Source organism: Pleurodeles waltl, chromosome 11 (assembly GCF_031143425.1).
Source record: "Pleurodeles waltl isolate 20211129_DDA chromosome 11, aPleWal1.hap1.20221129, whole genome shotgun sequence".
Classification (NCBI taxonomy): domain Eukaryota; kingdom Metazoa; phylum Chordata; class Amphibia; order Caudata; family Salamandridae; genus Pleurodeles; species Pleurodeles waltl.
The window spans coordinates 998,784,056-998,811,856 of NC_090450.1; positions in this window are offsets into that span (position 1 = coordinate 998,784,056).

The following is a 27,801-nucleotide window of genomic DNA, read 5'->3' on the forward strand; positions in this document are numbered from 1 at the left end:
CTGCAGAAGGTAAACCACCCGCAAACATTCCCTGTGACCCAGACAGACACCAGAGACACTTGTCAAGACCAAGACCACTGCCAAGAAATGAGACCTTCCTGAATGTCCCCCTTGTGTTCCACTGTGTCACCTTGTCCACTTTGAACTGTCATTCCTCCACTTCCTATGGCCCCTTGGACACTGGACCTGTGCTACAAACAGACTGGCCCACTACCCTGGACTATTCCCAACCATCACACCACCCTTTTGCACTTCCTTTTATAACACAATTTTCAATAAACACCCTTGGACACAACTTAAGTAATAAAGCTTTATTTACAGGTAATGTACAATGTAATGATCTGTAAGGAACGGCATGATCCTGTGCAAATGTCCAGTAACATGTTGATCCATCCAACAAATGTGTCTCAGCAGTCTGTACACAGCAGTACACCGTTGGAATAACACCAACATCTGCAATAAGGGAAGGCATAGGTGTCAGTCAGGTGGGATGCAAAGGGACTGACTGCCATCATGCTGCAGTCACACAGTACAACACTAAAATGTAGAAATGTTTAGTTCAACAGTCTTACCTGAGTGTCATTGGAAGTACTGCTGGATCAAATGTGACCTGTTCTCCACATCCTCCTCCTCCTCACTGTCCTCAATGTCCACTGCAGCCACAGCTGCATTATCACCCCCCTCCTCCTGCAGATAGGGTACATGCCGTCTGAGGGCCAAATTGTGCAACATGCAACACACAACAATGATTCTGCAGACCTTCTCAGGGGAGTAGCATAGGCATCCACCTGTCAGATGGAGGCACCTGAACCTAGCCTACAAGAGACCCAAGGTCCTTTCTACAATCCTCCTGGTATGCCAATGAGCATCATTGTACCTATTTTCAGCCCCTGTTCTCGTATTGCTAACATGGGTCATGAGCCAGGACAGATTTGGGTAGCCGAAATCACCTGTAAGAAGTAAGGGACACACATTAGCCCTGCAAATAGGCATGGGCCACGAATCCTGAAGGCATACACTCACAAACACTGGGTGGGGACCCAGGCTCACCAATTAGCCACACTCTGTGCCTCTGTAGTTGTGCCATCAGCTGTTGGACACTGCTATTCCTCAGGACAAAGGCATCATGAACCAGCCCTAGATACTTGGCAGTGACGTGGGAGATGTACTGGTCAGCCAGGCACACCATCTGGACATTGAGTGAGTGGAAACTCTTCTGATTCCTGTTCACTTGGAGGGCTTAAGGCAATATGGGTCCAGTCGATGGCCCCAATAACATGAGGTATATGTCCCATTGCATAGAATCCAGCCGGGGGAATGCGATGGAGCTGCACATATGTTTGAGCAAAGCAGACAAAACCCTTGCAAGCACAATAGAGAACATTGGCTGTGACAACCCTGCAGCCAAGCCCACTGTCACCTGGAAAGAGCCTATTGCCGGGAAATGGAGCACTGAGAACACCTGCACAAGAGGGTGGATTGCTGTGCTGCTACGGATAGCAGGTAGCAGATCAGGCTCCAATTGGTCACACAGCTCTGTGATTGTGGCCCTGTCCAGACGACAGGTGAGTATGATGTGCCGGTCCTCCAGTGTAGCCAAGTCCACAAGGGGTCTGTACATGGGTGCTTGCCTCCTCTTATTCCTCTGCAGTGGTTGGTACCTAAGGGACCTAAATGTAAGAAAGAAGTGACAACAGGAACCATGAACACAGTACAGCAGTGTACACAGAGCATGTTTGTATGTTGGACACTGGAATTGTGTAGATGAGTACATTCAACTACAATAATGCACTAATTAATCTGTACATGTGTTCCAACATTAGAAAATGGCACCCGCCTGTCCTGTATTCAGGGACAGGTGGAAGTGAGCACACACCACTGGTGTTCGCGTCATGGTGGAAGGCAGTCTGCACCGCCGTGCAATTCCTCATTGGCTAACATGGCCCTCTATGGAGTATGGGAACCAATGATGATCAACGCCGGCGGTGACGGTATTCACCGCCGTGGACGTGACCGCCATTTTATTTCTACTAGTTCACTTGACTCCTTACTTTCCACAGAACAACATCTCCACTGCTTGTGCTGCTGTGACCTGTGTCTCGAACCTGCCATGGCTTGTGCAACAGGGGAAAGGGCCCTAGCCTTCATGCCGGAGGAGTTGCAGTGCCTCGTCGATGGGGTCCTACCCCAGTATAGCCAGGTGTATGGGCCTCCAGACCAACAGGTGAGTACACCACGGGTACGTTGCATACGACATGACTGCATGGAGATGTGTGTGTGTGCTGGCAGTGTGTCAGATGGGTGAGTATGGCTGGTGGCAGTGTCAATGCAGGGGTATGGGTCATGTGTGTGCTTGATGAGGGGAAATGCTTTTTGTGGGCCATATGTGTGATAGGCTGGATTGTCAGGGTCATGGTGTCCCGCCTTCTATGTTTCCTCTACAGGTGAGCACCCATCAGAAAAAGGGATTGTGGCGTGCCATCGCCAAAGATGTGTGGACCCTGGGGGTCTATAGAAGCCAGAGCACCCACTGCAGGAAATGGTGGGAAGCCCTGAGACGCTGGGCCTGGAAGACTGCGGAGGCCCAGTTGGGGACAGCAGCCACAAGGAGGTGAGTACAGTGTGTTTGTCAACCATCTCTGTTGCCTGGCATGGGATTTGGTTGCAGGGTACTAGTCAGCGGATGCCCCAATATGCCAGTTCAGATATTGCTGCGTGTCCAGCTCAGGTTAATAGCGTGTAAAGCATGTATTAGATAGCTAGGTAGGTGGCTTCCCATGTCAGACAGGGCTTAGCTGGTCCCAGTTGGTGTGTAGCTGGCAGTGTTTGGTTCCTACCTGCTGTGGTACTTAGCCATTGGTATGCCAGTGTGCTCCATACCTGCCATTCTCAGTCTCAGTGTGTGACAGTCATGTGTCTGCCATCTGTGCTGCTGGTGCTGAGATTGACATCCTGTCCATGTGTGCATTAGCATCATCTGGCAAAGGTGAATGAGGGATCTGCAGCCCACGGGACCCAGGAGGCAGAGTCCACCGATGCCGAGGGTACCAGTGGGATGGAGGGCTTGGGGTGCACTATGGCAGGGATAGGAGGTGACACCACTGACTCTGATTCATCCCCCGATGGGAGCTCCCTGGTGGTGGCGGACCCCTCTGGGACCGCCCCAGCAACAGGTTCTACCGCCACCCCCTGTACCAGCACCGCCCTCCCAGTAGCCCCCTCAACGAGATGTCCGTGACCGATCACCCAGGAGGGTGGGCTTCTCCTTCACCCCAGATACCTCAGGCCCTGCCCCAGTCAGGCCTGATACCTTAAGTGAGGAGGCTATTGACCTCCTGAGATCCATCACTGTAGGGCAGTCAACCGTTATGAATGCCATCCAGAGGCTGGCATCCCAGATGCAGAAATGCAATGCTTTCCTGGAGGGCATCCACGGTGGGTTGGCGGCCCTACAGAGTTCGTTTCAGGCTCTGGCCTCTTCACTGACGGCAGCCAGTGTCGCTGTTTCATCCGTCCCCCTCCAACTAACACTACCCAGTCCCACTCTCCTCACCCCCAACCCATCCCAAGCACACATTCTTACAAACATGCGCCCAAAACAACACACAAGACTCACACAGATAAACACAAGCAGCATACTTCATTCCACATGCACTCACACAGCCAACAGACAGATGCACACACAACATCATCCACTGCCTCCACTGTCTCCCACTCCGCCTCCTCCCTCACAATCACATACTCACTCACACCTGCATGCACTGCATCAACAGTCCAAGATCCTGCCACCTGCACAGCCTTGCCCACAGTCACCACAACAGCAGACCCGCAGACATGCACCCCACACACCACATGCGCAGTCACCACCACCATCACCACCACCTCATGCAGCACTCCCACCTCACTTGCAGACACCACCACAACATCCATACACACGTCATGTTTGTCCTCCCCAGCCTGTCTGCCCCCTTCAGTATAACACACATGCTTGCACTCAGACCCCCAACAGCCATCCACCTCACACACGCACACTTTCCATGCACCTGCACCCAAGTCCAGCACACCTCTTCCTCCTACAACCACTCCCTCTACCTCCACTCCCATCCCTCCTCCCACACCCCACCCCATTGTTCCTAAGAAGCTTTTACTTGCCCAGCTTGACCTCTTCCCTTCCCCTCCCCTCCTTCTGCCCGTAAGAAGGTCATACCACCCCAGCCCAGTACCTCAAGCACCCAGTCTGACACAGCTCCACACCCAAAGTCTCCAGCTGGCACTAAGGGGCACATGAGTGAGAAGCCAGACCCCTGCAACAAGGACACTACCCCCCCAAAACGGAGGGCTAAAGTGCCGCCCCTCCAAAACAGACTGGCAAGACCATGGGACCACCTCCAAAACCCAGGGCCAAGGAGGCCCCAACGAAATCTCTGCCCAAGGAGGCCCCACAAAAATCAAACAGACATCCAAGGCCAAGGAGGCCCCCAAGACATCCAAGGCCAAAGAGGCCCTCCAGAACTCAAAGGCAAAGGAGGCCCCCCAGAGATCCAAGGCAAAGGATGCCCCCAGAAATCAATCGCCAAGGAGGCCCCCCAGAAATCAAAGGCCAATGAGGCCCCCCAGAAATCCAAGGCAAAGGAGCCCCTCCAGAAATCAAAGGCCAAGGAGGCCCCCCAAAAATCAAAGGCCAAGGATGTCCAAAGGCCAAGGAGGCCCCCCAGAAATCCCTGGACAAGAATGCCCCACTGGAAACCATGGCCAAGGAGCCCCCACTCAAGATTGTGGCCAAGGAGCAGCATCCGGTACCAGAGGCCAAAGAGCAGCATCCAGAACCAGAGGCCAAGGGGCACCATCAATAACCAGTGGGCAGGCAGCCCCCTCCCCATCATGTGGACGGGAAGCCCCCTCCAAGCCCCCTCCTCAACCTGTGGACAGGAATCCCCCTCCAGAGACAGTGGGCAGCCAGCCCCCTCCTCATCCTGTGGGCGGGCAACCCCATCCTCAACCTGATGTTGTCAGGAGTCAAGTTGGGCCTTGTACTTTGCCCTGTGAGCATTAGTGACTTTGGACTGGCCTTTGGGCCTGCATTTACTTATTTCTGCAGGTGTGCATGTTTTTGCATTTTACATATTCATACAAAAGGAATACAGTGGTGGGAACTGTATATGTGTCCTGCGTTTTTTACTCCGGGGTTCTGTAACTGTTATATTCCTGAGCATGTGTTTTTGGGTGTGTGGTGTGTGTATGGTGTGTTGTGCATATGTGTGTCACTCCCCCCCTCCCTCCCTTGTATGCTAGGTGGCTGTACTCACCGTTGTCGTCTTCGTTGGCGATGGTGCTCCATGATGGCCATGGCATGGTTCACTATCGGGAATAATTGCAGTTCAGGTTCCATGGCGGCCGCGGACTCCTGTGTGTCCCTGGAGGTGAGTATCTCCTTTTAAATAATGTGTTTCCGCCAGGCTTTTGGTGTCGTTGCTACGGCCCCAGAAATTGTGGCGGTGTGCTATGTCATAATGTGGTGGGCGGATTCTTGTCTTCCACATGCCTGTAAGTGGCTACCGTCATGTTCGGTGTACTGCGCTGGCGGTTGGTGTGGTGCTTTGGCTGTCTATAGGAGGGATCACCGCTATGGTCATAATTTGACGATCATTACCGCCAGCCTGTCGGCGATGATGCCCTCACGTTAATCCTTACGGTGAGAAGACCGCCAGGCTCATAATGACCACCTATACTTGTTCGTGAATTTTGTTATGATCACTTTCGTTTGTGTAATACTAAAATTGTTATTTAACATGCTGTTATTTTCCTTCTTAGTTAATGTAGTAGTATATATATATATTGGTTTTTTTATTGTAAAGGGGGAGATATGTTGTGTCCTGGAAATGGAAGGTTTCTGCTGCTGGATTCTAGATTGTGGATTCCAGGAGACAGCGAGCAGGCAGTTGATGAGGAGTGAGGAAGGGAGAAGGGGTCATTATATGTAACCTAAATGAACCTTCTTATTTACTCAACTTGTCCTCGAGTATTAAGAGGCCGACACATGGTCATCTGATCCGGCATGTGTAAGACACTATGGGGCATATTTACATAGATGATGCACCACTTTTCTTGCACACCTCTGAATCCCCTAACGACACAATGTGTGCACCGTATTTATATTATGGCGCACCATGGTGCACGTTAGGCCAATAGCATCAAATATTTTGATGCTATGTTGCTGCTTTGGTGGATTAGCACCAAAAGTTATGGCACTAATCCAACAAAGTCAAGGGAGGCCCATTGAATACAAGGGGAGCATCACTTCAACGCCTGCCCAAGGCAGGTGTTAAAAATAAAGCAAACATTGGCACAGTGAAATTATGTAGATTTCACTGCACCATTTTTCTGGGCCTCCTAATGCGGGAACGCCCCCATTGCATTCATTATGCCTGGCGCAGGCATAATGTGGCGCAAGGGGTTACAAAGTGGCACAATGCAAGCAGAGTGTCACTTTGTAAATATGACGCGAAGAAAATTCCTCCTTAATGCCACAGTAGCGTAAAAAAATATACGCTAATGTTGTGCAAGGGGCTTCTAAATATGCCCCTGTAAGTTGAATCTTGCCAATTCTGATCAATGTAAATTCGGTTCAAAAGGTCTCAAGCCAGCAATGAGGTAACTGTTGATTGCATAAAATGGATTATTTTGCATCACTTGGTTGTCAGTGCAAGCTTGATCCAAGGCTTGATATATTCTCATTCGGTTAGTAGTCAGGCCAGGAGGATTTGATGAGGGAATAATGTTCCAATAATTTACTGGTAATCTTCATTATCCAGATTCATAGTCCTCCTCATCCAGTCCACATCCCTCCTTCCCTCCTGTGTCTGCACCTCCGGCAGTGGGGCATGTAATATACAGGCAGTGGGGCAGGGGAAGAATGTTCTTGTAACTGTGGTAATGAGAATAAAACAAAGACATGAAAGTTGAGAGTAAAAATACATTGGCATTTGGTAGCACTGTCTGGAGGCAGGGTTGCCTCGTTCATTTAGGACTGGGACAAGGAGGACTACAAATCGGGGAAATGTAGATTGTGGTAAGTCATACAAGCATTACTTTTGCTTGCATACCATTTAAGGCACCACTTTGGGGTGGAGAGACAGTTTCCACTAATGAAAGTTTGCAGGATGGATGTATGCCTAGCGAGTAAATGCACTTTTCATAATGAAAGTTTGCCATTGGTTTTATCATGGAAGGCAAAGAATACTGAATCAGCAAAAGGGTAGGAGGTATCTGGTGAAGTTTGGAAGAGGTGGATTAGTGTGAAGAGAAAAATATTCAAACTTTATCATACAAACATTTCTTCATTTTCTGATGTAGAATGATCTGAAATCTGGTAGCTTTGAATGCAACCCAAATTTATTTGAGTTTGAAATCCACAGTGGAATATGTTGAGAATCAAAATTGAAAAACTCAAGGGCTTGACTCATTACTAATAGGCATCACCAATGACTTTTCTGGTGGCAGCTATCCCATTGTGGCGAGGTCAGCGACAGTGCATATATGATAACTATTAGAATCTGTTCATTAGATACACAGAGCATATAAAATCTGCCATCTTATGTACAGATTCACAAAGATTTCAGGAGCCCTGGGCAAACACATTTTGCACTGAACTATCTTTACCAGAGACACAATCCTCCAACTGGAGGGGCCTGGCTCAGAAATCTTGGGGATAAAGCAATGCTTTTAGTAGCCAAGGAAGCATCAGTCCTCCTAATTCAACACCTCTGTACATGCTCCTGCATCCCCTTTGATCTGCCCAGGGATGTCTGTTCTATTATTTTCTGGATTCGTGTGAAAGACAAATATTTGGCCTTCATTTTCTGTGCCATTTTTGGTAGAGGCAGAACAATACAGCAAGAGCTGTACTTCATTCATTTAACGCCAATGAGACCTTCTCTCCATCTCAGTGTAATAGCTTCCTGCAGTTTGCAGTACAAATTGCAAATATATTTGTGTGCAAACTTCTCAGGCCTCCCACTGCAGCAGACTGCTAGGCACTGTTCCCTAAAACAAGATAAGAGTGCCTCTCTGGTGTCTCACACCAAAGTGCTTGCCATATAGGATCTCAACACATACAACACTTTGCCAACCACACAATACTCATGCTGTAGTGTGCTATCGATCCAAAATGTGTTTCAACATCCCACAATCTGAAGCATTATACAAATGCTGAAACTCAATATATTGAATTAGATAAACCTACTGACAAGAAGTAAAATCATATCATTGGATTACTGAGTATTCTCAAAATGGTCACAAAAGGCGTAAACAAAAGGTTTATGTTGGGTCTTGGGTTTATGTGCTTGTTGGGTCTCGTGCTTGTTGACATATGAACAAGCACGAGACTCAACGGAATGTCGGGTATGGAATGTGGGTGACGGGAGAGCTGGCAGCTGAAGGAGAAGCCCGGTATGGGAAGGCTTTTGTGTTGTCCTGTGTGTTTGGGGCATTTCGCTAGAGTATGTAAATCAATAGGCAAATCTGCACCTAGTAAGGGTAGCAAAGTTCTCAGGGTACTTGATGTTAATGTTAGTGGTGATGAGGCAACCACCACTGAGGAAGATGAAATTCTAACTATTACTAGCATATCTGAGTCGTATGAGGAAAATATATGTGGTGTAACTTCTAATCAAGCTAGAAGACCTTTTTGCAACTTATTTATAAACGGAAATGAGATGAGGGTAATGGCTGATTCGGGTTCGCCGTTTATTCTTTTGAGTGAGAGAAAGTGGAAAGAGTGTTTTTATCAGATAAAACTTAAGGATTCTTGAATAAGACCTGTGGGTTATTGAGGAAAACCTATAGAGGTATTCGGTGAATATGAAACTGAATTCAATTTTCAAGGAAGTATGGCAAAAGGAACTGTGTAGGTTGCAAAAGATGATACGTGTTTGTTGGGGTGGAACGATCAAAAGAAGTTGGGAATTTTACTTGATCCAAAATATCCTGCCCAAGTAATTTAAGCAGGGATTACAAGCAAGTGCTTTCTGTTAAGGGTAGCGCATGGGAAGATGATTTTCCTGGTATATTCCGGGAAGCACTTGGGATGTTCAAGGGTTTTACCCACAAAATAAAATTAGCAGAAAATGCTATTCCTAAGGTGCATAAAGTTCGGAGAGTACCTTTAGCTTTACGAGGGGAGTTAAGGAAAGTGCTTGACAAGTTATGCAAACAGAATGTTATTGAAAGAACAGAGTCATCTGATTGGGTTGCTCCAATTGTAATTGCTCGCAAAGCCAATGGGTCTATGCATATGTGTGTGGCCTTGCGGGACCTTAATGCACAAATTTGGCTAGATCATCATCCCTTACCTAACATCACTGAGAAGCTGTCCACCCTTAAAAATACCAGGGGATTTAGTTTGTTGGATATGGCTTCTGCGTACCATCAGATCAATCTACACCCTGACTGAGGCGTTTATTACACCCGAAGGTTTATCTAATTTAAATGTATGCCACTTGGTTTGGTGTCAGCTTCTGCTGTATTTCAGAGGGTTGTGGATAATTTGTTTAAAGATCTTGATGGAATCATTGTGTTTTTGCAAGGACTAAAGTCAACATGATGAGAGGTTGAGATAAGCTTTGTCAATCTTAAAAGACAAAGGGGTCACTCTCAAGGTGAACAAATGTAAATTTAAATCAACATGTATTGACTATCTAGGTTGCAAAATATCTGAACAAGGAGTAGATTCTAAGGCAAGCTTAGTTAAAACAATTGAGGATTTTCAATCTCCTGGTAATAAAGATCAAGTTAGGTCTTTTATGGGATTAATTGTCCCTAAATGTGCTGAAAAGACTCATAATATAAGAAATCATTTGAAGAAAAATGTCAAATTTGAGTGGTGTTCAAAGTGTGAGCAAGAATTTCAGATCATAAAAAAAGAAATGTCACATGCCATTCTGTTAAAACCATTTGACATTTAGGATGAAATAGTGATTATGACTGATCCCAGCCATAAAGGTTTGGGTGCTGTTTGGTTGCAACGTAAACTTGGTAAGGATGATGTGATTGCTTTTGCTTCACATAGTTTGAGGGGTGCTGCATCTACTTATTCAACCATAGAAAGTGAAGCCCTTGCGTGTTGGTGGGGATTATGCACATTAAAGCTTATTTGTGGGGTGTGAATTTTACAGTCAGGGTGGATCATAAACCTCTTGTGCAGTTGTTCTCTACTACAGGTGCTCAAAATGCTACTCCCAGAATCGCAAAATGGCAGTACAGATTACAAACATATGATTATCACATTGAATATATGGCAGGAGCTAGGAATTTACTTGCTGATTGTCTTTCTTATCTTCCTAGTGTGTGTATAAGTAATGAGGATGAAGAAGGGATTGAGGAGGATGATGAATTGGTGTACACTATAGATTGTCACCTGGTAGGTGCTGTGACTGAAGACAAGTGGAGGGAAGCGTGTGACAATGTTGAATAGATAAGTGACATTAAACAAGGTATTCTACAAGGGTGGTCTGAGTGGAAATCCAATGGAAAAGTAAGTGAGGCTTACAAAAACGTTTTTGATTAGTTTTCAGTGGTCAATCAAATTCTAATGAGGTCTAATGTTCTAGTTGTGCCGGAGAGCATAAGGAACAAGGTACTAACTCTTGCCCATTAAGGGCATATAGGAATTCAGGCTATGAAGAGGGGAATCCATAGAATTTTTGGTGGCCAGGGTTAGATAAAAGTGTAGAACACTTTTTGAGAGATTGTTTAATGTGTGCAGTAAGTGATATGTCTCAAGTCACATTACCTGGTTTTGTTGAGGCAATAAGAGTGCCTAACAAACCGTGGAGCAAAATTGCTATTGATTTTATTGGTCCTTTGGTGCTATCTAGTGGTGTGGTTGAATATGGTGTGGTATTAATTGATTTTTACAGTCGTTGGCCAGAACTCAAGTTCGTAAAAGTACCTAATTCTATAAAACAAATATTGAATTCCTTGAATCTGTTTTCGATAAGGAGGGAGTCCCTGATAAAATTTTGACATACAATGGCTGTCAGTTTACTTCAACTCTATTTTCTAGTTATCTGGTACACATGGGCATCAAGCATGTCACAACGTCATTGTGTAATCCTAGAAGCAATGGTCTTGTGGAACGATTCAATGGAGTCATTAAAGAGAATGTACAATTAGCTAAGGCCAATGGTTTAAATTGCAAACTAGAACTTAAAAAAATTGTTACGGCAGTGTGTACTTCTCCGAATGCAGATACGGGGGTATCTCCATTTGTATTATTGAGAGGTAGCATTCTAGCAACCAAATTAACAAGACAGTGGATGAGTGAGTTCACCATTGATGGATGCATGATTGATAGGGTAAGTGAAAGGAGAAAGCAAGCTCGGAATAAGTATAGAGAGGAACCGAGAAAGATGATTTGTATGAAGGTAGGAGAATATGTAAAAGTTAAAAGTGCACGTATCATTCAGAAAGGAGAGTTAAGATTTTCTACACCCAAAGTAGTTGACAGAGTTTGCAAAAATGTAGTTAAATTGAGTGACAGAAATTGGTGGAATAAGGAAAAATTGTCAATAGCTCATGAGGTGGAACTTAAGAATGAAAACAAATGTAAGTACTAGCAACATGAAGAATGTAAAGACAAGGTGGAAGGACTAAAACCAAGAGCATCTTCAAGGGATAAGAAGTTACCTAACAAATATCGAGATTATGTGCTATTTACTTAACTTGTTTCATAGCTCGGTATTGGAGTTCCAATTCAATGTTCCTTATTCAAGATAATGTGTTACCACTTATATTAATTAATTATATGTTAATTATTGTTAATGTTTTAATTCTTATTGTTATGTCATTCTTAGGTTGTGTAAGCATTTTTCTTTCTCTTGCTATTTTTCATGTATTCTTATGATCCTCATATTGTGTTTGTTGTTATGTTAAGGAGGAAGATGTGTTGGGTTTTGGGTCTATGTGCTTGTTGGGTCTCGTGCTTGTTGACTTATGAACGTGCACGAGACTCAACGGAATGTCGGGGTATGGAATGTGGGTGACGGGAGAGCTGGCAGTTGAAGTAGAAGCCTGGCGTGGGAAGGCTGTTCTTTTGTGTCGTCCTGCTTAATTTGACTAAACTTATTTTGGAAGCAGATAAACCTACTGCAAGAAGTAAAATCAGATAATTGGATTACTGAGTATTCTTAAAAGTGTCACAAAAGGCATTACCAAAGGTTTACCTTGAGTATATCTGTTTAGCTGCAAACCTGGTTAGTCAAACTCAAAATAGTCAGACTTAGCACCCCTCTTTCATTGGGACAATTTTGGCACCTCCAACTCTATCCAGAACTTACTACTTCCCATATTTTCATGTTGTCTAAGCCAATACCATTGAAAGTACAGCTGGTTCCTACTTCCCTCAAATTACAAAATGATGCATTTCTTTATGGTTGCATTATGTTATGTTGCAATAAGCATAGTGTAATACACTGCAGTATTTTCCATTGTGAAACGAAATGTTATATTTTTATATACTATATGTTTTATTAAACTATGTTATGTAACAATATGTTATGAAATGTTATGTATTGTTTTGTTTAGTCATGTTGTATTATTTTTACAATTTAAAATAGTTACTATGTTATCGTATAATACGTCTGGCCAAAAACTTTATCAAAATGTAATTTGTTTATAGTGTGCTGTGTCATGTAATGAACCTACTTCTGTGCTTTCAGACCACAGTTTGAAGATCGTCAGTGAGAAAGTCACTGCTTTAAGGGAGAACTTTGACACAAAACATTTTTGGGCATTGAATAACCCATGCAAGACAATTTCAAAAACATACAGGCATTTTATTTCTTTTTCCTATATACTTTTTGTCACTTTTCAACTTTTAGAGATGAAACTTAAGACTTATCACCTGCCATCTTTAAAACTCATTAATATTCTGTTACAAATTTCAAGAGGAATCAAGGCATGTGCCACTTTGTTACTTTATATGGTTGCAGTAATAGCTAGCCAGTCAGCGCTAGGGCCTGATTTAGAACTCAGCAGATGGTTACTGTGACACAACTGTGATGGAAATCCCGTCTGCCGAAATCTAAATCCCATTGCATATAGCAGGATTTAGGTATCGGAGGACGGGATATTTGTCATTGTTATGACGGAGTGACCTGTCAGCCGAGTTCTAAATCAGGTCCATAGTCTCACTTACCACAAATCTTTTTGACACAAGAAACTATTGTGATTTTGCTGTAGAAAATGGGACCTTTGAAAGAGAATGCATGCCCTTTAGAGACATTTACCCAAATCCCAAACTCACACGTCCTTGTCTTTCTCTTTCCTTCCAGCAGCTTGCTGTGCACCCTGAGCTGGTGTCTGTCTGACAGCAAGCATCCCAGAGGTGAGGAGACATAACCTTAGTCAACTTGTTGCTGCAAGAACTGATTACCTGTCCTGGCGCTAGACTACCTGCTGAAAGATGGAACAAGCCTGCCAGCCCTGCTGGGGTGACTGTCATAGAGGAAAGAGATGTAAAGTGTTGTGGGTGTGCAAAGCAGAGGGACTCGGATAGCGATCTGATCCGGTGTTGGCAGGCTACACACTCTTCTGTGTGATTGCTGATGGGAATCATGAGTTTGCGGTGTCACTTGAGCTACTGAGCCCAATCTTTGAAACTGCTGCATGACCTCATTTGATGAGCCTAGTAAGTGAATGTGAGGTGTGACCCAAGCCGTTGTGCTCAATTTGTGAAATTGCAGCATGGCTCAAAGCCGCAGCACCTGCATCCAACCGCAGCGAAACCCAAATCTGCTGCATGACCTGAGACGTCATTGAACCCGAAGCTCTGTTCCATCATTCAACCATTGTTTGAAAGTAACATCTTTTTTTTAGCAAAGTTACCCCCAATTTTGGTCTGTTTGTCAGTGTGTTTGACTCTGTCATTGGGATTCTACTAACTAGGACCCCAGTGCTTAAGCTCTCTCCCCTGTAAATGTGGTTGTTGGATACTGCTAACACAGTATTCTACTCATAATTGGCTTACTGGTGCCCCCTTATAAGTCCCTAGTATATGGTACCTAGGTACCCTGGGCATTGGGGTTCCAGGGGATCCCTATGGGCTGCAGCATTTCTTTTGCCACCCATAGGGAGCCCATGCAAAGGGTTCTACAGGACTGTCATTGCAGACTGTGTGAAAGGGTGCATGCACCCTTTCACTGCTATTTACACTGCACCAGGTCACTTATAAGTCACCTATATGACAGGCCTTCTAACCCTGAAGGCTGGGTGCAGAGTACCTATGTGTGAAGGCACCCCTCCACAAGCAGAGGTGCCCCCACTTCATCCAGGACCATTTTCACAGACTTCATGAGTGCGGGGACACAATTTTACGCGTGTACTGGACATAGGTCACTACCTATGTACAGCTTCACAATGGTAACTCCAAATATGGCCATGTTTGGTATCAAACATGTAGGAATCATACCCCAATGCTTTTGCAAGCATTGGTTGTATGATTCCATGCACTCTGGGGGCTCCTTAGAGGACCCCCAGTACTGCCATTACAGCCTTCTGAGGTTCTCCAGGCAGTCCCAGCTGCTGCCACTTCCCAGACAGGTTTCTGCCCTCCTGTTGCTCAAGTAGCTCAAGCCCAGGAAGGCAGAACAAAGCATTTCCGTTGGGAGGGGTGTTACACCCTCTCCCTTTAGAACTAGGTGTCACAGGCATGGGAGGGGTAGCCTCCCACAGCCTCTGGAAATGCTTTGAAGGACACAGATGGTGCCCTCCTTGCATAATCCAGTCTACACCCATTCAGGGACCCCCCAGTCCCTGCTCTGGCGTGAAACTAGTCAAAGGAAAGGGGAGTGACCCACCCAAGGGATAGTGCTCAGAGCGCCTCCAAAGGGGCCCTGGGTTTTGCCATCTTGAATTCAAGGTTGGCAAGGAACTCTGGGAGAATCTGAGTGGCCAGTGTCAGCAACTGACATCAGAGCCCTCCCCTGATAGGTGCTTACCTGGTTAGGTGACCAATCCCCCTTTCAGGGCAATTTAGGGTCTCTCTTTTGGGTTGTTCTTCAGATTCGGACTGCAAGACTCCAGCAGGAATCCTCGGCATCCTCCAATTCAACTTCTTACCGAAAAAACTGCATCTGGACCCTCCAGGATCTCTACAACACAGAAGCAAAGAAGCCTTCTGCAACACTGTATCGTCAGCTCCTGCCAGCAACTGCAACTGTTTCCCGGTTGTGCATTCTCTGAGGACAGCCCGTCTTCAGCCTACACCAGAAGAGCAAAGAAATCTTCCTTGGGTTGAAGGAGTCACTCTCCTGCTTCAGCAGGCACCTACAATGACGGCGACCGGTGGTGTGGATCCCCTCTCCTGATGAGCTGCGTGGATCTGGCAACATGGGTCGTGGGCTGAAGTGGTCCAGACGGTCCCGACGTCCCACTGTCTAACTTTGGTGCAGGTAAGAGCTTGCTTCCCCACGCAAGACAGTACCCCAGTGCACCGCATGTTTTGTAGCTGTCAAGGCTTGTTATCAGCATTCCATGAAATCCTTCCTGTACCATGCAACTCCGGACCCCAGCACTCTATCCTGTGATGCACAGATTCCTGAGTGGTTCTCCGGTGGGGTAGGATCCCTTTGTGTAGTGATGCATGGAACTCCTTTTGCACCTCCTCTGTCCCCTTGCTGTGGGACTCCTGTGCATGCTGCCTGGTCTTCTGTGGGCTCTTTGAGTTGCTGAGAGGCTCCTCTGAATTCCCCTACTGGGTAGAGTCCACCAGGTCCCTCCTGGTCCTGGGCAGCACCATTTTCTGCTGACTGTGTGCTTTGCGTGTGCCAAGGCTTGCTGGTGGAATCCAGCGACGCAAGCCAGACTGCAATCATCCATCCGGCGTGGGACATCATCTGCACCAACCAATAACCCGCATCTGTCTTCTTGGCTGCAGTACTGACTGTTGTTCCTCACCAGTGGTTAATCTTTTGCACCTTCATCCGGGTTAGCGGGGGTTCCTGTTCTCCCTGTAATCTTCAGTGCTTCTTGGACTTGGTCCCCTTCTTCAGGTCCAGGAATCTAGCGTTGGTGTCTTGCAGTCTATTCTGGTTCTTGCAATATCTTCTTTTTCGTGTTCTTGTGTGTTCTAGGAAAATTACTGTGTTTTACTCCCGCTTTCCTGGGCCCTAGGGTGGGTTCTATTACTTACTTTTGGTGTTTTCTAAAACTCCCAGGGCCCCTCTACACACTGCACTTTCCTAGGTTGGAAACCAACATTCCCATTCTATTTTCTTAATATATGGTTTGTGTTCCCCCAGGCCCATTTCTAACTATGGTGATTTTCACTGATTGCACTGTTTTCTGACTGTTTTCTTGCACAATTCTGCATACTATTGTATATAATTGTTGTATTACTTACCTCCTAAGGAAGTATAGTCTCTAAGGTATTTTTGGTATTGGTGTCACCTAAATAAAGTACCTTTATTTTTGTACCAGTGAGTTTCTTTCATGTGTGTGAGTACTGTGTGACTGTAGTGATATTGAATGAGCTTTGCATGTCTCCTAGTTAGGCCTTGGCTGCTCATCCACACTTCCACTAGAGAGGCTGGCTTCTAGATGCTGTTTACATTGAACTATAAGGGATAACTGGACCTGGTATAAGGTGTAAGTACCTTAGGTACCCACTACAAACCAGGCCAGCCTCCTACAACCATCAAGGTCTGTATGAGGTTTCACCATCTGCTTGAACCTGGTCAAGCGTGGTAGCTGTGATTCAGACCCAAACAGCGAGAGGGGCGCACCAATAAGTGCCCATCAAGCCAGCCACAAGAAGATTCACAACTCCCATCTGCCGCAATCCCCAAGGGCAGCCGCTTCAGCTAGATGCAACTGCTGAAGAGGACGAAAGGAATGTGTGGCTCATGTAGAGCACACATTGGAGGTCCGCCTAGAAAGCCCACTCAGACTGTGATAGAGTTGAATGTTTAAAACCAGTAACTAAGTTAAAGCAAGTGTGTGGGGGTATTCTGCACCTAAGGCTTATCACACTATAATCAGTTTGGGGGAAGGCTGGATCATAAGGGGGTAAAGGGGCAAATGTAGGGGAGTAGGACTCAATTACTCTCATGCCAGGCCACCACATTACATTGTATAAATCTTCCTATGTGGAATATTTAGTTCTAGTCTGCGTTAAAGTACTTTTCATCTTGAAAGTCAAGCTCTAGGATGAACAATCATTTTCTATACTAATGTGTGCTTGTGGAGTGCTGAGCTTAGGCATCCCCAACCTATCTTCAAGAGAAGCATGTGTCTGCTTGCCAGCACTGCCACTGAGAGGCGAGTGCTGAAGCGGTTATGCTTTGCCCAGTTTGCAGAGCTACAATTGGATGGACTCCAGGACATAAGCGGATAATGACTTCAAAGTCCCAAAGTTTGAGACCCAGAACCTCCTGTTTACCCATGGCTTCCCTAACAGGGTCACCACCCCTTACTTCAGTTTAACTCCCTCTTTAACCACCTTCATCAACTAGTTGTCTCAGGAAAGCTGTTCTGCAGGTTCCTGTTTTCTTGCTTCATGTTCTCAATCCTAGCTACAATCCAAGCCACCAATGCCTATATCTTCAGGGCTAGAAGCTTCCTGGTGCCCCCTCCACCATACCTGTCATCTTACCTAACTACTTACCCTGCACTGTGCAATTCCAACTGCCCAAAACTAGTGACATGCTCACAGAGCATAACATTTCTCAATGGCAAATACCATTCAGGCTCACTTTTGTACTAAGCTGTCACTCCCCACAGCACTGTCCCCAGTACAGGCACCCTGTGACCCAATGGTGACCTGGTGGCTCAACTGTGGGTGGGGCTCATGGAGTTTTACTGGGTGGAATTCCATGGAGATAAATGAAAACTCTGAGAGATTCCGCAGAGTTATGCGAACAAGCAGAAATCGCCACATTGAGCTGCCCGCGTTGCATTTTAGTGCTGGGAGCTTATTCTGCACAGAGTGATCAATGGGAATGGCACCACGTACCATGACAGAGGGCATTGCAGCTTAAGTTGATTTTGCTGCCACTCAAGTAGATTTTCTACTTGAGCCGCAGCTTTCTCACCATGAATGGTTGCCACCTCCTGGGTGCCCTCCTAGCACCAAAAAATCACACTAGGGGCATCCATTTTTGCTTGCCAACTTATCATTTTTGAGCCATGCACAAGAAAAATCTCTGCCATGCAGCAGTTGGCGGAATTTGCCCAGAGTGCCATGTTACAAGTGTAATGCAGAGTTGCCAAAATTCTGCCAACTCAGCTGCCTGAGCCAAATCTATCGGCTACTCCCAGGCTGAACCCCACCATTCCATTACTTTTAGTGAATCTCAAGATACCACCATTCCTCGAAGACAGCCATAGTCTTTTCCTCTGAACACTGTCAATTATGCTTCTCAGGTTGCCATCTGGTGGACTGGACCTGAAAGTTGGTGGTCCCCTCCGAGACCTTTCTGCATCATCACGACCAGTATGTCTGAAGGTGAAGCCCTTACTGTGGTCTAAAGGCACTAAAAGCTTATCAGTGTGGATAACGTTGATTCATATGGGACCACACCCCAAGGGCAGACTAGTGACCTAAAGGCATGACCTTATTATGACTTAGTATATGACTGAACCTCCAAGTTAGGTAAGTGGTCAGAAGGAGTTGAACCCTCACTATGTTGAATGTGTATCATTGCATGGCAGTATTCTCACACCCACTACATTGACCTGACCGTTCCATTGCAGAGTAAGTATAGGTTAGAAGATGAGGAGTTAAGAGTAAACAATAAATACGTACCCTGAGATGCAGCGGATAAGTCAATGTAATGGATGCAATATTAATGAAGGCCAGTACTACAGACCTGGATGTATTGACATATAATCCTTGATGCAAGGCCTTGTTCATTCCCAGTATGTCTAGCGCTGGCCCCTTTGGTACCATACCCTCTTGGCTAGAGGTGTGTCTAATATTGTTACCCAATTCTCGGTTGACTCTGAATCAAGTTGGTTGTAAGGAAACTGTACTCTCCATCTCCACTGGATCAGGTGACCTGTAGGAATGTTTATAACCACCACCCAGGCACTGTGGGTGCTCCGATGGTCTAGTGGGGTAGATCTTTCATTAGTTCTGAAGCCTGTTCAGGCACTGGCTCCCATCTCACCACTTTTGTGACTTGTTGGAGATTCTCACTGTGATGTCGAGGACTAGGTGGCGAGCAGGTTGTGAGAACGGCTGAGGCGCACCTATCACACGACTAACCACAGCCTTTTCAGAAGTGGTTGCTCTTCCTCTGTTGTTCCTTCTAGGGGTGGCCTGAGGGGGTGTGACTGGTGCAGCTGTACTGGGCACTGAGCTAGAGGGGTCACTGACCACAGGGGTGGGGGCGCTGGGTTGTGTAATAACTTATTATTTAAACTCACCTTCTGCTGAGTTGCTTGTGCCCAGCTTTAAGGCAGGAATAAAAATGTCATGATAACTCTTGTGATGAATGTTCCCACTAGAGAGACAGATTGGACATTTCTCTAGTGGTAGTGTTGACTCATCATAAAGTAGCCCAGAGGGTTAATGTGCCTGCTGCAAAGAACAAATCTGTCTTTTATGTGGATAGCTGAGTGGATTAGCAAAGCCAGCCTTTACCAGTGCAGCAAAAGAAATAAAATGTGTGTGAGAGATGAGCTATGGAGAGATGAGGGACACTTTTGCTGGGTGGCAGTGACGGAATGTGAAGGATGTCAACGGGAGGAGGGGCAAAAAAGATTGTTGCACCATCTGCCATCTGCGCTACATCTGGTCCTGGTTCCTTCAATCATCCATGCACAAAACCAAAAATGCAAAACCACAAAACGCATCCCCAAAGGGTTATGGCCCATCCATGAACCCACTGGGGCACCAGGACCTGCAAAGCCCAACTTAAGCTCACTGAGATGGTCTCATAAAATTCATCAGCCACCACGGTTTCTTCAATCATCCATGCACAAAACCAAAAATGCAAAACCACAAAACGCATCCCCCGGGGGTTATGGCTCATTCATGAACCCAAAGGGGCACCAGGACCTGCAAAGCCCAACTGCAGATCACTGAGAAGGTCTCACAAAATTCATCCGCTGCCACGGTTCCTTCAATCATCCATGCACAAAACCAAAAATGAAAAACCACAAAACGCATCCCCCAGGGGTTATAGCCCATCCATGAACCCAATGGGGCACCAGCAGTGCTTAATTTGTGCTTGTTGTTTCCGGTGCTGAGCACCGGCACTTATTTTTGAGGGCCGGGGCGCTTTTCTTCTGCCTCAAGCATTTGCTGCGAGCAAAGACACATATGGGAAAGACAGAGGAAGAGAAAAACGAAAAAGCGCCATAAAGGGAGAAAGTAGAAAGCTGCAAGAGTGAGCTGAAGGGGCAAGGAGTGGCTGTAAATGGATTGAACCGGCCCGAGATGGCTTCAGTATTACGCTGCCTCAGGATTCCGTGTTCACACATTTAATTGCAGCAGCCGCGTGTTTAAGCGGAGGGCTTTGGGCACCGGCACCTTTTTCTTTACAAATTAAGCACTGGGCACCAGGACCTGCAAAGCCCAACTGCAGATCACTGAGAAGGTCGCAATCACAAAAGAACAGCTTGTTCTGGACCTGGCCTTCAACTGCTCTCACAAAATTCATCAGCAGCAGTCTAGCACTGATGTTTGGTGGTCACCGGCTCTCTCTGACTTTTGCTTTTAGGGCCACATCCTACCCTTCCCCTATCCCGATCCTTTCGTTTCCCTCACTCCCTGTGTCTGCCTCTCTCTCCTCTTCTTCTCTTCCAGTTTCCTTCTAGTTGGTGTTGTGTTCGGCTGGTTCTGTTTCACTGCATCAGTCTTCACTTCTCAACGTTCTCTTCATCCACACTCCGTCCCAACAAACCTAAAGAGATAGATATCGTCTTTCTGCACTAAATACAAAAGCTGGGGTGCTGGTGAGTCGTAACGTCATGCTTTTGTGCCAGTGTGGCAAACCAAAGCACTGATGTGTGTGAGCACGTGGCAGCCATATTGGAATGGAGTCTGTTGAAAGACAGCCTCCCAATGTGTCTTTCCCCAGTCACACATTAAGGCCCCCCCACCCATGACTGGTCAGCAGCATACACTTCATCACCTCACCCCCAACATGGTTGGAAAACTCATTGCCTCACTTGACCTAGGCTCCCAGAAATGATGCAGGTATCAGTTCTGGCTATTCAATCATGCTCCTTATTTTGACATTAAAATAGTACCTTTTCACCCAATGCACAGAGTGTTCCCAAAGGACCAGTCCCTGAATAGTAAATGCACCTTTTCCCCTGTGCAACATTCCTGAGCCATAAGTGCAGATGTATCTGTGCCATTATGACAGGATCTTTCCCCGAGTTGTAAAGTGGTGATTTACCCACTCGCACCTTTCTGAAAGTACCTTTCCCTAAGTCATAAAGTGCTGATTTACCCACGCGCACCTTTCTGAAAGTACCGTTCCCTAAGTCATAAAGTTCTGATTTACCAATATGCTCCGTTCTAGAAGGTCCTCTCCTTGAGTTGTAAAATGCTGATTTGCCCATGTGCACCATTGTGAAAGGTCTTCTCCCTCGGTCGTAAGTGCGGATTTACCCATGCACACCACTCTGAAAGGCCTTTTCCAGAGTCGTACAGTGCTGATGTATCCCTATGGTCCATTCTAGAAAGCCCATTCCCTGAGTCGTAAAGTGCCAGTTCACCCATACGCACCTTTCTGAAAGGACATTTCCCTGAGTTGTAAAGTGATGATTTACTCCTGTGATCCATCCTAGAAGGCACTCTCCCTGAGTCCTAAAGCACTGATTTGCTCATGCGTAGTATTCTGAAAGGTCTCCTCCCTTATTTTTAAGTGCAGATTTACTCATGTGCTTCATCTTATAAAGCCCTCTCTGAGTAGTAAAGTGCTGTTTACCCCGTGCTTCATCTTAGAAGGTACTTCTGAGTCGTAAATTGCTAATTTGCCCACGTGCAACATTCTGAAACGTCTCCTCCCTCAGTTGTAAAGTGCTGATTTGCCCATGTGCACCATTCGTAAAGGTGTTGTCCCTCGGCCGTAAGTGCAGATTTACCCACGTGTTCCATCCTTAAAGGCCCTCCCAAAGTCATAAAGTGCTGATTTACCTCTGTGCCTAGAAAGCCCTCTCCCTGAATCATACAGCACTCATTTGCCCATTTGCATTATTCTGAAAGGATCTTTCCCTGAGTCATAAAGTGCTGATTTACCCATGTGTTCAATCCTAGAAGGCCCTCTCGTAAAGTGATGATTTACCTATGTACTCCATCCTAGAAAGGCCTCCCCCTGAATGATAAAGTGCTGATTTACCCATGTTGAGCACCATTCTGAAAGGACCTTTACCTGAGTCATAAAGTGCTGATTTACCCATGTGTTCCATCCTAAACGGTCCTCTCCCTGAATGATAAAGTGCTGATTAACCCATGTTGTGCACCATTTTGAAAGGACCTTTACCTGAGTCATAAAGTGCTGATTTACCCTTGTGTTCCACCCCAATCGGCCCTCTCCCTGAATCATAAAGTGCTGATTGACCCATGTTGTGCACCATTCTGAAAGGATCTTTACCCGAGTCATAAAGTGCTGATTTACCCTTGTGTTCCACCCCAAACCGCCCTCTCCCTGAATCATTAAGTGCTGACTTACCCATGTTGTGCACCATTCTGAAAGGATCTTTACCCAAGTCATAAAGTGCTGATTTACCCTTGTGTTCTACCCCAAACCGCCCTCTCCCTGAATCATTAAGTGCTGACTTACCCATGTTGTGCAACATTCTGAAAGGATCTTTACCCGAGTCATAAAGTGCTGATTTACCCTTGTGTTCCACCCCACACGGCCCTCTCCCTGAATCATAAAGTGCTGATTTACCCATGTTGTGCACCATTCTGAAAGTACCTTTCCCTGAGTCATAAAGTGCTGATTCAACCATGTGTTCCACCCTAGACGGCCCTCTCCCTGAATCATAAGGTGCTGATTTACTCATGTTGTGCACCATTCTGAAAGGACCTGTCCCTGAGTCATAAAGTGCTGATTCAACCATGTGTTCCACCCTAAACGGCCCTCTACCTGAATCATAAAGTGCTGATTTACCCATTGTATGCACCTTTCTGAAAGGACCTTTCCCTGAATCATAAAGTGATGATTTACCCTTGTGCTCCACCCTAAACCGCCCTCTCCCTGAATCATTAAGTGCTGACTTACCCATGTTGTGCACCATTCTGAAAGGATCTTTACCCGAGTCATAAAGTGCTGATTTACCCTTGTGTTCCACCCCAAACGGCCCTCTACCTGAATCATAAAGTGCTGATTTACCCATGTTATGCACCATTCTGAAAGGACCTTTCCCTAAGTCATAAAGTGCTGATTTACCCTTGTGTTCCACCCTAAATCGCCCTCTCCCTGAATCATTAAGTGCTGACTTACCCATGTTGTGCACCATTCTGAAAGGATCTTTACCCGAGTCATAAAGTGTTGATTTACCCATGTGTTCCACCCTAAACTGCCCTCTCCCTGAATCATAAAGTGCTGATTTACCTATGTTGTGCACCATTCTGAAAGGACCTTTCCCCGAGTCATAAAGTGCTGATTCAACCATGTGTTCCACCCTAAACGGCCCTCTCCCTGAATCATAAAGTGCTGATTAACCCATGTTGTGCACCATTCTGAAAGGATCTTTACCCGAGTCATAAAGTGCTGATTTACCCTTGTGTTCCACCCCAAACGGCCCTCTACCTGAATCATAAAGTGCTGATTTACCCATTGTATGCACCTTTCTGAAATGACCTTTCCCTGAATCATAAAGTGATGACTTTTCCATGAGCACCATTGTGAAAGGTCTTTTCTCTCAGTCGTAAGTGCTGATTTAGCCATGTGTTCCATCCTAGAAGGCCCTCTCTGAGTCGTAAAGTGCTGATTTACCTCTGTGCTCCATCCTAAAAAGCACTCTCCCTGAGTCATAAATCGCTGATTTTACCATGTGCACCTTTCTGAAAGGTCGTCTCCCTCAGTCCTAAGTGCAGATGTATCCATGCACACCATTCTGAAAGGACCTTTCCCCGAGTCATAAAGTGCTGATTCAACCATGTGTTCCGCCCTAAACGGCCCTCTCCCTGAATCATAAAGTGCTGATTAACCCATGTTGTGCACAATTCTGAAAGGATCTTTACCCGAATCATAAAGTGCTGATTTACCCTTGTGTTCCACCCCAAACCGCCCTCTCCCTGAATCATTAAGTGCTGACTTACCCATGTTGTGCACCATTCTGAAAGGATCTTTACCCGAGTCATAAAGTGCTGATTTACCCTTGTGTTCCACCCCAAACGGCCCTCTACCTGAATCATAAAGTGCTGATTTACCCATTGTATGCACCTTTCTGAAAGGACCTTTCCCTGAATCATAAAGTGATGACTTTTCCATGAGCACCATTGTGAAAGGTCTTTTCTCTCAGTCGTAAGTGCTAATTTACCCATGTGTTCCATCCTAGAAGGCCCTCTCTGAGTCGTAAAGTGCTGATTTACCTCTGTGCTCCATCCTAAAAAGCACTCTCCCTGAGTCATAAATCGCTGATTTTACCATGTGCACCTTTCTGAAAGGTCGTCTCCCTCAGTCCTAAGTGCAGATGTGTCCATGCACACCATTCTGAAAGGACCTTGCCCCGAGTCATAAAGTGCTGATTCAACCATGTGTTCCACCCTAAACGGCCCTCTACCTGAATCATAAAGTGCTGATTTACCCATTGTATGTACCTTTCTGGAAGGCCCTTTCCCAGAGTCATAAAGTGCTGGTTTACCCTTGTGTTCCACCCCAAACGGCCCTCTCCCTGAATCATAAAGTGCTGATTTACCCATGTTGTGCACCATTCTGAAAGGACCTTTCCCCGAGTCGTAACGTGCTGGTTTACCCATCTGTTCCACCCTAGAAGGCCCTCTCAGAGTCTCTTCCTGCAACAAGCTCTTTGCCTTCCAAAGAGATCTTCTGGCTGAATTGAGGTGTAAATCACTCCAGCAGAGAAACCCGGACACAATCAGGCCTCAGCAGAACGAGAGAAAGACGAGATTAGAGCAACTTTTTAATTACTTCGTAATGGTAATTTTTTTAATCGTGGTTTTATCGGGCGGTCTCTGACGACGGATCATCAATTCTGGAACCGTCTTTGAATTAATTAGGCTGAGCTCTGATCAATGTCTGGTGCATTTTGTAAGTCACAAGAAAGCCTTCGCCGCAGACTTCAACAGAGGGCGGAAGGGACTGTTATGATAAACTTTCATAGATTAATCGACATTCTAACCGCATTTGGTAAATGGATAAATTGGAGGGGATCCAGAGACACATATTGCCAGGAATTTTATACTCCCAGGTGGGGGGTGGGGGGGCAGCTGGTAAAAAACTGATGCTAACTTTTTAAAGTGACCGTGTGCCAATGAAGATGTCAGGAAACGCAATACTATCGATCAAAACGTAAAACCCCACTTACAGCAGGCAGGGAAAGGTCGGCCCGTGCATCTGTGAGGTGTGTCCACCTCACCTGAGAGCACCAGTCTTCTAAAGCCAGGACATGGGATGCTAAATACACAACCGTACCTTGTACAGGCGGTCGCACTGCACGGTACAAGGAGGGGCCCCGTCTCCAGACTCACTCGGGAGGTCCCAGGCCAGTGTACCGAGCAGAGGGGGGTCCCTGGATCTCGGGGCTCGCCGCACTGCGGGGCTGCGGGAGCCTTTGTTACGTCACTGTGCACAGGCCCTTCGCTCTACAAAGGGGGTCATAAACGGAGGCCTCCAAATCCACTGCAGTCTGTATAAGTACCCAAGATCGGCTAGGTCAAGACTTGGGAGGGCTCGGGTTGTCTCTAAAGTCCGGGATGGGGAAGGGAGAACTTGTGTAAAGAAGGTAATTCATAGGAAACGTGAATATTAATAATCCATGTCTTTTTTGTTCAAGACTTAGGCCCTCTTTACAACCCTGGTGGTGGTGGTAATACCACCAACAGGCCGGCGGTAATTACCGCCAAATTATGACCATGGCGGTAAGATCTCCAATAGACAGCCAATGTACCACACCGACCGCCAGGGAGGAAACAACAGGTACCACGGCGGTAGCCACCTACAGCCAGGCGGAAATCAATGTTCTTGCCACCATATTAAGACCCTGGAAACCGCCACCTTTTCCGGGGCGGTACCAACAACATCAAAAGCCTGGGGGAGACTAAGCTCAGAAGGGAAAGGACTCACCATTGGAGACACAGTGAACAACCACGCCGCCATGGAGCCCGAGCTGCATGTCTTCCCAACAATCTTCTACTTGCTGCTCCACCATGACGCCAACGACGGCGAAGACAACGGCGGTGAGTACAGCCGCCTAGCACACAAGGGAGGGAGGGAGGAAAATGACATTGACACACACCCCAACACCATACACACAATCAGCTGCATTACTAAAACATTTTTACCCCGCAACTCGGATGAATAATGCAAGTACAAAACTATTTTGAAAAAGTGAATGTAATGAGAGCAACATATTGAGAAAAATAATTTAGGTAAGAGAATAGATATATGCATATGTGAACGAAAAGGGACACAGCCCAGTCCACACTGTTCGTAGGCCAAATGGCCACAAGCCAAAGTCCAAGGCCACACATGTCACCTCCATCAACACGGAGAGAACACTGCAGGGGCATCAGTTGGTAAATAGGCAGGCACCTTAGCGGGACAGGGGGACACTTTAGCCGGGAGATGGAACAAGACCACAGGTTCTGGAGGGGGCAACATGCCCTGTGCTTGGTCATGGGGAGTGCAAGGTCACTGTCTCTTGAGTGGATGACTTGCCCAATTCCTCTGGAGGGGGAAACATGCCCTGTGCTTGGTCCTGGGGAGTGCAAGTCCACAGTCTCTTGAGTGAGTGACTTGTCCACTTGCTCTGGAGGGGGCAACATGCCCTGTGCTTGGTCCTGGGGAGTGCCAGGCCACAGTCTCTTGAGTGGGTGACTTGTCCACATGCTCTGGAGGGGGCAACATGCCCTCTGCTTGGTCCTGGGGAGTGCAAGGCCACAGTCTCTTGAGTGGGTGACTTGACCACTGGTTCTGGAGGGGGGCTTGTGCCCTGTGCTCTTGATCCTGGGGTGCCTTGGCTAGGTGGGTGTCTTACCCACTGGTTCTGGAGAGGGCCTCGTGCCCTATGCTCTTGATCCTGGGGTGTCTTGGATATGTGGGTGTCCTAACCACTGGTTCTGGAGGGGTCCTCGTGCCCTGTGCTCTTGATCCTGGGGAGTGCAAGGTCACAGTCTCGCAGGTGGGTGTCATACCCACTGGATTTGCAGGGGCAGGCCGCACAGCAGCCCATGGAGGCAGGATTACATACCGTCCGCCGACGGTGAAGGCTGCTCAGTGGTGGTGCTGCTGTTGGTGGTGGGAGGCTCCTGCCCATCCCCTGCAGTCTCGGACGGCTGCCCACAGGAGGTGGGGGTGCTGCTAGTGGGGGAGGCTCCTACACATCCCCTGCAGCCTCGGACGGCTGCCCACTGGAGGTGGTGCTGCTTCTGGGATGGAGACTCCTGCCCATCCTCTGCAGCCTCGGACGGCTGCCCACTGGAGGTGGTGGTGCTGCTGGTGGGGGGAGGCTCCTGCACATCCCCTGCAACCTCGGACGGCTGCCCACAGGAGGTGGTGGTGCTGCTGGGGGGAGGCTCTGCCCATTCCCTACAGCCTCGGACGGCTGCCCACAGGAGGTGGTGGTGCTGCTGGTGGGGGGAGGCTCCTGCACATC